Below are 13,027 nucleotides of genomic sequence, written 5' to 3'. Positions count from 1 at the left end.
AGCAGTCAGCAGAGGATGGTGCGTTTTGTCACTCCAGTGAGTTGCCGTGTTCCAAACTGATGACGTGTGCATTTTCAGGAGGGAACAGAGTATGCCCTGAAGCTGAGTAATGTACTGTTTTGTCACTCCAGAGAACTGTTGTGTTGTCAACTGATGACATGTGCATTTTTAGGAGGGAACAAAGTATGCCCTGAAGCTGAAGAACACTGGGCAGCGCACCTACAATGGCGACGGTGGTATGGCCAAGGTCAAGTGTTCTGACGGCACGACCTTCACCTTTTCTGCCTGTTCACTCAGCATCAACGGCACCAATCATCTTCGGGGACAGATCCCTCAGATTCTTTACTACAGGTAAGTGTTGTGATTGGTTGCTTGATTGAATAGTTTTATTGGATAATTGGTTTGTTGATTGAGTGATTGGTTGATTGTATTTGGAATTATTTCTGCTGTAGGATATTTTCTGATGAATGAAGCATTGAAGTTTTGGATGTGCATGCAAGTTACTGACTTTTAAGCTCACTTTAGTAGTTGTTTTGTGTGTCCCAGGTTGAGAGCTTTAAAATGGTGTGAAAAGCGCACCAGGGAATTTATTGGTGCAGAAAGTGAATGCTTGCTTTTTACAGTGGAACCCCACATTGAAGACCTCCACAAATCTTAGAAAATCAGGTCTTCGACAGGAAGGAGTCTTAAAATGTGGGTAATTTTACAGAGGTGGAGAACAGAAAGTCGGAGAAAACAAGGTCTTAAATAGGAGGGGGGCTTAAAAGGGGGTTCCACTGTATTCATTCATTGTTGATGTGTGTGTGGTTGTTGCAGCGCACCACAGGAAGGCGACCAGCAGAGTCAGCACGCCAAGACGCTGGCAGAGCTTCAGGCACGCAAGAATGCCATCGACATCACCGGCGCCATCTGTAGGACTGCCACTGACCTGCTGCATCGCTCTCACAGCCAGCGTGGTAAGAATATTGATAGTTCCACACACATGCGCATGATCGCTCGCACGCACTATTGTATACACACACACACACACACAAACACATACACAGAGCATGTGTGCATTCACACACACGCACACACACACACACATTTCTGCCTGTTCCATCCTCACACTGCAACCCATTCTCACCCTCAAGCCCCTTTCACACATATTTTACTGTTCTCTGTCAATTTGCGTTGTTAACTGAGGCCAGTATGATTCCTTTAGCATATGTTGCTGGTGTGTATCTGTCCTGTGCATTTATATTGAAATGATTACTTTTGTGAAAGTAAAGAATGTAGGTACGTTCCATAACTTTGAGTCTATATGTTGTTTCAGTGTTTGCTAGCTTTTCTGTGAATACTGTAGAACCCAATTTAAAACTTCCCCCTTTTTAAGACCTTGATTTCTTAATTTTGTTTGGGGGGGGGGGAGGGGGGTGTCACAGGGTATTTCAGTGTTGATCAGAGCTCGGTTGTGAGCACAGGTGTAAAGGCAGATATACTGACGGGGAGAAGGCATAAGGCAACTTGAAATCATAGATGAGAGAACTATAAGTTTTACACCCTCTCTGCAAAGTCATTTGGGGCATGTGAGACGGGGAAACCCCGGCTTTGTATGAAAAAGATCCTGAATGTGACCATGAGATGAATTAATGATTGTATGACGTTGTCCACAGCTGAAGCCCTGGTGGAAAGCCTGGGAGGCTCATACCTCTTCTCCTCCCTACTGCCTCTGTCCCTGGCCTACGTGGGGCCGGTCGCAGCTCAGGATCCCAGGGTGAGTTCACCTCTACTTTGCCGTTAGCGCTGTGGACTTGAATGCTAAAATTCGGACAGGGCAGGTGACAGATGATCAGTGTTTATGTGGCAGTCTTGCTACCACTGTGCAATCGTTTTCTTAAGAATCTTTGTCAGTACAAAATCGGCGGAAAGTTGTCACTGTGTGAATGCCTTAAGCACCGAGCGTTTTGCAAACAATCAACAAGTTTCTTCTTATAATGAAAGCTGTTGAACTCGCATGTTTTACTTACTTTGTTTTCTCGTTAAAGCAAATGAGATGTGAATGTTGTTCTACCTGCAGGGAGCAGTGCAGGTGCTGTACCTGATTCAGGAGATCCTACCTGCTGTCATCACCTTGACCAAGCAGCTGGTCCCGCTGCCACTGAGCAGCTCCATCAACATTGAGTCGTCCCTGTCGGATATGAACATCCCCACCACTTCTGCCCACTACGCTGTCATAGAGAGCGAGCATCCCTACAAGCCTGCCTCCGTCGCCAACTACAAGGTCAGTGTTTGTATGGAGGGAAGAGTTGTGCGTTCTTGTCGTCACGTTCACGGCTGTTCCCAGGGCTTCATTTCTGCCTCCTTAGCTGCAGGCAGGCTGAGCTATTTTTAGCACCCATCCTTTCCCACACAGCAGAGATAACAGTGTGCTGGCTGCAGCTGTTGGTAGCCAAATGATTCCCTTCTGCCTTGGCTATTTTAAACTCGCACTAAAATGCAAGCCAGGAACAGCCGTGCATGGTGAATCTGTGGTAGAGTACTGCTGATGTCAACCTGTAAGCAAATATTATTGTCTCCTTACTTTGCAATGTTTCCTCATTTTTGGGTCACCTGAGGAATCAAGAGAGTCTTTGTAATGAGCAGTGTTAGGCCGGCTGGCGGCCAGTCTGTTCGCAGACAAAAAACTTTCCATTGAGGATTTTTCGGATGTTATTGAAGGTTGAGCTTTGAAAAATTACATGCTTCTAGGGTTTGATAATCTCCAGTCCGGATTCAAATCTGGTTGACCATTGTCGTAATTTTAGAGTTATAGCGAAGTCATGTTCGGATCATAATATTGACAGTTATTAATTTCTCAAACGGTTTTGAAGCTAGAGCTTTGAAATTTCATACACTGGGGTTTGATGATTTCAAGAAAAGTTACTTGATGTATATGTACTAAATACACGGGGGACGTGAGGGTTTTGTTGAAAGTGCTTGGGTTGAGCTGCATAACCTTTCATTGGATTCTAAAAGAGTCAATTGAATTAACCCATGAATTTTCTGTAACAGCTGGAGTTCCCCAACACAGTGCGCTGGATGGTGATAGAGTTTGACCCGCAGTGCGCCACGGCCCAGACAGAGGACTCCCTGCAGCTGTACATCCCTGCCTGGCGCCCGCGCACCGACACCAGCCTGGACTCGGAAGGGGCGCACAGCGTTCTGGACACGCCCGCTGAGGTGGGGCCCAACTACTGGCCGGTTCTGCAGAAGTTCCACGGAGCCCACAGCTGGCCCAAACAGGGCATCGTTCTGCCTGGTGGGTTGACCGTGTGTTGAGTGGGGATGCATAAGTGTAGTGGTTGGTGGAAATGGAGGGTCAATGAGATGGAAGTTACCTAATCCTCAGTTGTCAGGATTGAATCATTCTGTTTTTGCAAAAATTAAATACACTACAGTAGTGGATCTTCTCCACTTCCCTTTTTCGTGGACTCGTACAGGCAAAATATTTCTTTCATCATCCAAAATACCGGTTCAACATTTTGATTTTTGCAAATGCTGTGGCAGCTACAGTACACTAACTGTTGGAACAAAGTAAATTAAAGTCCTCTACTTTACTGACATTAAAAGCTGATAACACGCAAAAGGATGTGAAATAGCAATTGCAATTTATTCAGACCTCGTTGCACAAATATGTTTTAAGTATGCTTTCAGCGCTACATGATCCAGTTCAGTCCAACAGGACTTAAAAAGGAGAAGTTTCGGTACAGCTGTTTCTTTCCAATTTAAATCTGATATTCTGCTTGTGCTGTGAACAGGTTGTGAGGTGATGTTTTCTCTGGAGACAGCGTCAGACTACCTGAAGGATGAAAAGTCCAGCTTCTTTGGCTTCAAGTGCACAGTCATAGGTTACGAGTGGAACTCCAAGACGGATGATGTGAGAAATATGCTGAATTTTCTTGTTTTCTTGTGTTGTCTTTAAAGTCTGTTTTGTTATTCTTGCATTCTGTTTGCATTGATAAATTGTGAACTTACAACCTTGAGGTACAAAACAATGAGTAGGGGTGTGTGTGTGTGTGTGTGTGTGTGTGTGTGTGTGTGTGTGTGTGTGTGTGTGTGTGTGTGTGTGTGTGTGCGCGGTGTGTGTGTGTGTGGTGTGTGTGTGTGTGTGTGTGTGTGTGGGCGCGCGCGCATGCATGGGTGTTCTTGGGAGGCAGTGGTTGTCGTGCCACCTTATGAGAATAGCTGTCTCTTCATTGATTAGGTTCGACGTTTGAACTGTTGACAGATAGCTGCTGCGCACATTTTGTAAAATATTTGAGTGTGGAATGTATTGACAGATGTAGTGTTTTGTTCACAGAATGTGCTGCTGCTGGAGAAAGAGTTGAGCTACCTGGGTGGCATGTGTTCAGCTTCTCTCATGAGGAGAGACATCCCTCTACCTCCAGGTAAGCTTATGTCACTTACAACAAATACTCAGACCCAGCAAGCTGTCTGTATGTCTCTTTTCTTTGCAAACACCATTTTCTTGGTGTGTTTTTTCTCATCATCAGTAACAGTGTCGGAATGGTGTAGCCAATAAAATTTGAACTTTTCAAAACCGCCAGGTTCTACTTTAAAAATGTCAAGTGAGCAAATCCAGCTTGTATTTTTCATGATCCGCTAACATAGAGCAATATTTTGTATATCCACTGAGACTCTGTGTGTAACCCCTACCTACTGCACATGCTTGCAATAAAGTCTTATGGTCTATGTGTGTCAGTGACCATGGAGGAGATGGAAGAGGACCTGGACGTGATCGAGGAAGGAGCGCAGATGGTGTTCGAGTCTCACTCTCAGCTGCTGGGCAAGGGCTTTGCACTCTCCCATCCCCCCACCATCATGCAGGCCCTGGAGGGTAACCTCCCCTTCTGCTGGCAGTCCAACGAACGAGCGTTCCTCAAGGATTTTGTGTCCTGCACTGCTGGTACCAGCGGTGGAAGGCTTGCCAGGTCGGTGTTCTCCGTCTTGGTTCTCCTTTAGGCTTGCTTGACTTTATCGTCAACTTTACCTGCAAACTCTCATGCTTTGGAGGATAGTCATTTTAAAAGGGATTACTTGAAGTGAAGGGAGGTTGTGATCATGGGAACATAATTGTCAAACATGTGAGTACAGTATTGTTTGGTCTTTTTATTTCTCACTCACACGCGCAGTCACCATTGTTCTGCTTTCGTCATAATTGTTATGTTAAACTTCTTCATGTTTCAACAGTCTCTTGAATGGATTGAGATAAAATATCTTTTTTAGTGTCCCATCAGTCTGATTCTCAAACAAGAAAAAATCCAAAAAACAACAGGATTAAACTTGCTACTAAATGGAATGTAAGCCCAGACTGAATAAAAATGTATAAGGCAAATTCAGGGATGAAATAAGTTGTCAAATTCTTCTTTCTTGCTGACCATGTGTATGTTGAACCGTGCAACAGATGGCTGCAGCCGGACTCAAATTGTTCTTTCTTGCTGACCATGTGTATGTTGAACCGTGCAACAGATGGCTGCAGCCGGACTCAAATTGTTCTTTCTGGCTGACCATGTGTATGTTGAACCGTGCAACAGATGGCTGCAGCCGGACTCAAATTCTTCTTTCTTGCTGACCATGTGTATGTTGAACCGTGCAACAGATGGCTGCAGCCGGACTCTTACCTGGACCCCAAGCAGTGTGAGATCGTTTGCAACATGGAGGACCTCAAGTGCAACTGGCCCACCCTGGTCACCATCCTCACCAGGGATCAGTACGGCCAGCTGGTCCACGTCCCTAACCTCAAGGTGAGTTGCTTCTAAAGGGGCTGGTCCACGGAGTGAGTTTGCTGTAGTTTACACGTCAAATAACTGACCAGCCTCAAAGACTTGATTGCTGCATGATACTGTGCCCTCTTGCTAGGCATCATCAGAGCAGCAGATGTTCTGTGGCTAGCTGAATGGCCGTGGTAAGAGTACCATCAATAATGGTTATTTGGACAGTGAAGACGGTGACATTGCCACCGTATTATGTACCAGAGAAAATATATACAAAGTGTTGCAAGCAGTCAGGAAACATCCAGATCATGAAACAATTTAATGCCATTGTTTTAGACATGATAAAAGTAGGTAGGGTGGGCCGGGCCATTGCTGAATAGCAGAATAAATGATCACTGCAAAATATTTAGGAAGTTTTACAAGCAGTCAGGAAACATCCAGGTCATACAATAAAATGATGCTGTTTTAGACATCTGCGTGCTGGTATAATGCATAACGTCATACACCTTTCACAAAGCTCTCACAGCATTTCTGTAATGAGAGCTGCCCAGTCTTGTTCTTATGTGGCTTTCCATGGAAGAGTGTTATGAATTTCTTGTAATTGACTAACTATACCACCAGGTGGAGGTGCGAGCAGTGCCGGTGGACCGCAAGGAGAACTTTGGGGACGACCTGAAGAAGATGAGACGCCTCAGTCGTCCTGACGACGGGGACAAGACCTTTGGCGGTCTGCCCGCACCACAGCTGGACACGCCTTACGAAGTGACGGTCAAGGACAGGAAGGATGTGTTCCACGCCATCACTGTCATGAAGGTAGCCGTCTCTTTGCTACTGTTACCGTGTCAATATAACACTTACCTCGACAGTACTATTCTTGCACATTATCTATTATAGGCCGAAAAAATTGGACAAAACGCTGAGTGGGTACAATTATCTCCCATAACCATGCGCCACCGTGGATCCCAAGCACTGTCCGAGTGCTTCCCCCTTACAGGATGTTGGTGGCGCGTCCCTCTTTCTTTTTTCGCGCGTGTCAGACCGGCTGTGTTTCTGCTACGCTCCCGGATTATTTTGGACTAAGAGGCTCCTTTTCTGTGTGGACTATCACCTGTTGGATTATTGTGTGTTATTCCACTTCTGGCTTGAGGCTACGTTGTGTTTCCTTCAACTTGTGCCTCCGTTTTTGTGTGGCGGACTCGGCGTGCCTCCCGTCCTACTTCGTGGTGACCGGTCGTCTGCTTCTCGTTTCGCCGCATTCACTTGAGTATTGACCTAAATTTTCTTTGAATTTTGTTAATTCTCGGTCTTTAAGGGTACGTACAGGGCGAGGTAGGATGTCTCGTCCTGTTTTGGGCTCTGGTTCTACGGAACCAGAGTCTGCCGGGGGCAACCCTTCTCCGGGCGCCCAGCGTCATGTTTTACGCACGGAGAAGGGGATCTTTCGGCGCTCCGACTCTCCCTCCCCAAACGCTTTGCGTTTGCGGCGAGGGAGGGCGGAGAAAGCCTGTTTGAGCAAGCTCAATGCGAGCTTGCTCAAACAGGCTGGGCTTGAGCCTGGGACTTCGGGCGGGGCTGCGCCGTCGAAGGTTCGGGGAAGTTCGAGGGGAAAGAAAAAGCTTCTTTCTCCTTCTCCTTCAGTGGAACAGGCTTCCCCCCCTTCGACGCCGTTGTCCGGCCCTCAGTCTCAGGCTTCAGCTCCTCCCGGTTTCGAGCCTGGGGGGAAGGTTTCCTTCTCCCCCCTGGCTCGAATCCGGGGGCAGGTCGATTCCCAACCCTCTTTGGGGGTTGGTGAATCCGATCTAGGGGCTACTGGAGAGACTCAGGTTTTGACAGCCAACGGCCATACCACGTTGAAAACACCGGTTCTCGTCCGACCACCGAAGTTAAGCAACGTCGGGCCCGGTTAGTACTTGGATGGGTGACCGCCTGGGAACACCGGGTGCAGTTGGCATTAAAATCTTTCTTTTTCCGGTGCCTCTCCTGTGCCCTCCTCGGTTTCCACCGCTGTGGAAGCCAGGAGGGACACGGGTCCTCCTCTGAACTCCCTCGCTGGGTCGTCTGCTGCTGTTTTGACAGTAGTTTCGGCCTCCTGGGGGGGGAGATCGGAGGAGATGACGGGGTCTCTGAATTCCCTCCCCGCTGGGGTTGGGATGCGAATTGACCCCGTTCAGGGCGGTCCTGTGGGGGCAGGGGTTTCAGGCTTCGTGCCTACGACCACTGCTACTACGGTTCCCTCTGACGTCCGTGTGACTGGTGGCTGTCCCTCTTGAAACGCTCCGGCCGACTAGTTACTGGACGTGGAGGTGTTCGACAGAACGTGGTACTTCTGTCGAATGGTCAGGGCGACGGGAACATTGTTTCTGTTGCTCAGACCGACACCTCCGACCGGACCGTCTTGACCCCACGCCATTCCTTAGCGTCTGGTGTTCGGGTGACGGATGGTCCGGACCAAGGGTCCGGAACGTTCCAGGCTTACGGGTCGGGATCGAACCGGACCCACGGGTCCCGACTGGACTTGACCTCCGGGTTTGGTCCGGACGGGACCCATGGTACGGGACCGTACCGGACCTTAGGGTCCGGTGCGGGACAGTACCTCTGGCCCTTGCCGGACCCCCCGGACCTACGGGTCCGGATGGTACGGTACGGGACCAGTGTTTCGGTCGGGACCGGACCACCCGACCACCTCTGTTGGTCTGGGTGGTCTGGCACCGAACCGGAACACACCGGACCTACGGGTCCGGAGGGTACGGTACCGGACCAGTGGTCCGGTCGGGACCGGACCACTCGACCACCTCTGTTGGTCCGGGTGGTCTGGCACCGAACCGGACCATGCCGGACCTACGGGTCCGGATGGTACGGTATGTCCACGTCCGGACCGAGCCACCCGAACACTTCTGTGGGTACGGATGGTTCGGTACCGAACGGGACCTCCGGATGGTACGGGACCGGACCGAATCTACGGGTTCGGATGGTCCGGTACCGGACCACCCGACCACCTCTGTTGGTCCGGATGGTCTGTCACCGAACCGGACCATACCGGACCACCGGACCTACGGGTCCGGATGGTACGGTAGGTCCACGTCCGGACCGAACACTTCAGTGGGTACGGATGGTTCGGTGCCGTACGGGACCTCCGGATGGTATGGGACAGGACCGGAACACCGGACCACCCTACCGGATCGGTCCGGACCACCCGACCACCTCTGTTGGTCCGGATGGTCTGGCACCGAACCGGACCTACGGGTCCGGATGGTACGGTATGTCCACGTCCGGACCGAGCCACCCGAACACTTCTGTGGGTACGGGTGGTTCGGTGCCGAACGGGACCTCCGGATGGTGCGGGACCGGACCGGACCTACGGGTCCGGATGGTCCGGTGCTGGACCGGTGGTCCGGTCCGGACCGGACCACCCGACCACCTCTGTTGGTCCGGATGGTCTGGCACCGAACCGGACCATACCGGACTTACGGGTCCGGATGGTACGGTGTGTCCACGTCCGGACCGAGCCACCCGAACACTTCTGTGGGTACGGATGGTTCGGTACCGAACGGGACCTCCGGATGGTACGGGACCGGACCGGAACACCGGACCGGAACACCGGACCACCCTACCGGACCGGTCCGGACCACCCGACCACCTCTGTTGGTCCGGATGGTCTGGCACCGAACCGGACCTACGGGTCCGGATGGTACGGTACGTACGTCCACGCCCGGACCGAACCACCCGAACACTTCTGTGCGTACGGATGGTTCGGTGCCGAACAGGACCTCCGGATGGTACCGGACCTACGGGTCCGGACCTACGGGTCCGGATGGTCCGGTGCGGGACCACCCGACCACCTCTGTTGGTCTGGATGGTCTGGCACCGAACCGGACCATACCGGACCACCGGACCTACGGGTCCGGATGGTACGGTATGTCCACGTCCGGACCTAACCACCCGAACACTTCGTTGGGTACGATGGTTCGGTGCTGAACGGGACCTCCGGATGGTACGGCACCGGACCGGACCACCCTACCGGACCGGATCGGCACCCCCGACCGGACCGGACCATTTCTTTTCTGATCAGACCCCATGGGTTCCTGTTCAGTCTATAAATGGCGGGGGTTCGTTGGCTGGGCTGACCCAACAGTCGCAGGGTTGTTGTTTTTCTCCCCCTTCGGCTGCTGGAGACGTTTCGTCTTTGGGGCAGGGGTCTTCGCGGCCTCTTGCTTCTGTGGGCGTTTCTTCACAGCCTGCTTCATCGCTTTCGGCTCTTCCCCCTCAAGCTCCCTACACTCCTGCTTTTGAGGAGTTGTCGGGAAGTGAAGAGGAGAGTGAGTCGGAGGACGATAGGGAGGAGGATCAGGGTCGCCCTGAGGTTAACACTGAACCTCTACCCTTGCCGGTTTCTGATGGAACTTCCGAAGCTATGCTTCGTACTTTCCAACAGTACATGACAGACATCACGCGGCGTCTTGACGTCACGGATGCCTCTCTTAAGCGTCTGTCGTCTAGTGTTGACACACAGGACGTGGACCCGGGGTCTGAGGACGAGAGGCAGGAGGCTCGTCCTCGCACAGCTAGAAGGACGTTTGAACAGTTTCAGGACGTCCTTCCCTGAGACGCCCTCTCGTCCTTTGAGTCCGCTTCGGCCCGGGCGCGGGAGGCTCACGCCGCGTCTGCCGGCGGCTCGTTTTATGAACGATCCGGCCGCCGGCAATTCGCGTTCCACCCTAGTCTAAGTGCCACGGTGGAAGCGGCAGCACATCGCCTGAGGAGTACAGATTCACGTGCAAACGCGACCTATGTTCCTCGGGAGGACGCGGGTTCAGTGCCATGCTTTCCTTTGGGAGGCGCACCTCCACTGTTTCCTCGTGTCCAATCTGTTTCGTCCCTCCCTTTTCCCTTTGACTCTCGAACTCTCCCTTTCCAGACTTCGAGTGTTTAGGGTGGGGCTGACGGTGATGTGTTCGTTGGGGAGGTGCCTTCGGTCAAGAAGGTGGAACTGAGCTCTGCTTCGTTCCACAATCTTGAGGCCACCGTTTCGTCCACAGTCGAGGCCCAATCACAGGCCTTGACATGGATGAGCACGCTGTCCACACTGTTGGACCCTCCCAATCGGGCAGAGTCCGATTCCACTCGGGTCCTTGACACGGTTCGAGTGGATCGGGCTTTGCATGCCGTGCGATCGTGCGTGACGTCTGCGGCAGAATTGGCCATTGGAACACGGGTCCACTTTATTGGCCCTGTTCCGTGATCATTTTCTGCCTACTTCTATAGTGCCTCCGGATATGAGGAAGAGTCTGAGGAACACGTTTCCTCAGCCTTCTTCCCTCTTTCATCCGGACACTGTTCGTTCTGTGGTGGAGTCCACACGCCAGAGGAACACTGATTCTCTGATGGTTGGCCTCGCTGCTTCGGCGACGGCGGCGGGGAGTAAGAGAAGTGCTACAGTCACCTCCAGCTCCCAGCCTCAGAAGAAGAAGAAGAAGCCAGTTTCACTGCCTCCTTCTTCCTCCTCTTAGGCGCCTGTTGCGTTCCCAAGCAAGACGAAGGGTGCTCAGACAGGTAAGGGGAAGCAGCACCACCAGGGGGGGTGGTCGCAAGCCTGCGCCTGCCCGCCAGCAGAATTTTCAGTGAGTCCCGGCCCTACGTTGACGCCCCCTCAAGTTGCCCCTCTTTCGTCCGGCGGTTCCCTTTTTTCGGGCCCGCGGCATGTGGGGCAGACTGGTCTCCAACCAGTTTTTCTTGAGGGTGGTGTGGTCGGGGTTTTCTCTACCGCTGTCGTCACAACCTCCATTGTCCGCTCTACCTTGGACGTTCCCCCCTCCTCGAGAGCCTGCCAGATGGCAGGCTCTTCAGGACGAGGTGAACTCGTTGGTCGAGAAGAAGGCGGTCTACCCCCTTTCTCAGCCTTCTCTGGGGTTCTGCTCCCGCCTGTTCACCGTCCCCAAAAAGGACGGCCGGTTCAGGCCGGTGTTGGACCTCTCCACCTTGAACTTGTACCTTCACAGGTGCAAGTTCAAGATGGAAACCCCTTCGTCGGTCCGGTTGGCCATCCGGCCAAACGATTGGGCCATGTCTGGGACCTCCAGGATGCTTACTTCCACATCCTGGTGGCCCCGGGGTACCGACATCTGCTCCGGTTCGTTTGGGAGGGCACGGTGTTCGAGTTTCGGGCCCTCCCATTCGGCCTGTCCTTGGCCCCTCTGATTTTCAACGGGGACAACAACACCACATGCTTAGCTTACCTTCGCCACCAGGGGGGCACCAATTCTCGGTCCCTCTCCCTGTTGGCGGAGGAGATTCTGCTCTGGTGCCAGACCAATCAGGTCCGGATGTCAGTCCAGTTCGTTCCGGGGAAACTGAACGCCCTGGCCGACATTCTCAGTCGGGGCGATCAGGTTCTCTCCACAGAATGGACCATCGCTCACAACGTTCTACAGCGTCTGTGGGCAAGGTGGGACCGTCCTCTGATCGATCTGTTCGTAACTCGATTCAGCGCTCGGCTTCCCAGGTACGTCAGCCCCTTTCGAGACATGAATGCGTTCCACTTGGACGCATTCACTCTCTTGTGGAGGCTCCTCGATGCTTACGCCTATCCCCCGACATCTCTGATTCCGAGGGTGCTGGCAAAATATCTGCAGGAACGACCAAGACTGATTTTGGTCGCGCCTTACTGGCCAACAGCTCCGTGGTTTCCAGATCTTCGCGGTCTCACCCACGTAGACCCTCTACCTCTGGATCTGGACGGGGGAGGTCTGCTCCAGCCTCGATCATGCCTCCCTCATCCACGTCCAGAGAGTCTGTGCTTGACCGCATGGCTCTTGTGCGCTCCAAACTGCTTGCACTAGGATTGCACAAGAGTTCAGTAGAGTTTTCCTTGAACGCTAAGAGGCGATCAACTAATCAGCTCTACGACTTACGCTGGAGAGCTTGGGCCACCTTCGCCTTGTCCAAGGGGATAAAGCCGCTTTATCCCTCAACACAGGACTTGGCCAACTTCCTGGTGGAAGTGTATCAAAAGAAGAGTCTTTCTTCTAAGACTCTTCTTGGATACAGATCTGCCATCGCTTCCACGATTGCGGCCGCTACTGGTCGCAGAACTGAACACTTGATCAGGTCCTCCCTCATCGCTAATGTCCTTTCGGGTATTAGCAATGCAGCGGTGTCTAAACCTCTGGTTTCATTTCCCAAGGGGGATGTCTTTCTGGTCCTCAAACTCCTGCGTAGCAATGAGTTTGAACCCCTGGCAGGCATCAGTATCAAGTTGCTGATTTTTAAGACTAATTGTTCCTCATCGCTTTAGC

General features: G+C 52.0%; 1 non-coding gene and 1 pseudogene across 1 annotated transcript; both read left to right on the top strand.

Moving 5' to 3' along the window:
* LOC138968959 (E3 ubiquitin-protein ligase MYCBP2-like) overlaps positions 1-13,027 on the top strand; it is a 148,839-nt pseudogene that overhangs the window by 65,897 nt on the left and 69,915 nt on the right.
* On the top strand, positions 7,568-7,686 carry LOC138969731 (5S ribosomal RNA). Its single transcript, XR_011456530.1, has one exon. It is a non-coding gene; the product is annotated as a 5S ribosomal RNA (ribosomal RNA).

The sequence above is a fragment of the Littorina saxatilis genome, linkage group LG6 (assembly GCF_037325665.1).
Source record: "Littorina saxatilis isolate snail1 linkage group LG6, US_GU_Lsax_2.0, whole genome shotgun sequence".
In the NCBI taxonomy this organism is placed as follows: Eukaryota; Metazoa; Mollusca; class Gastropoda; order Littorinimorpha; family Littorinidae; genus Littorina; species Littorina saxatilis.
This window is presented reverse-complemented; position numbering and strand designations above follow the sequence as displayed.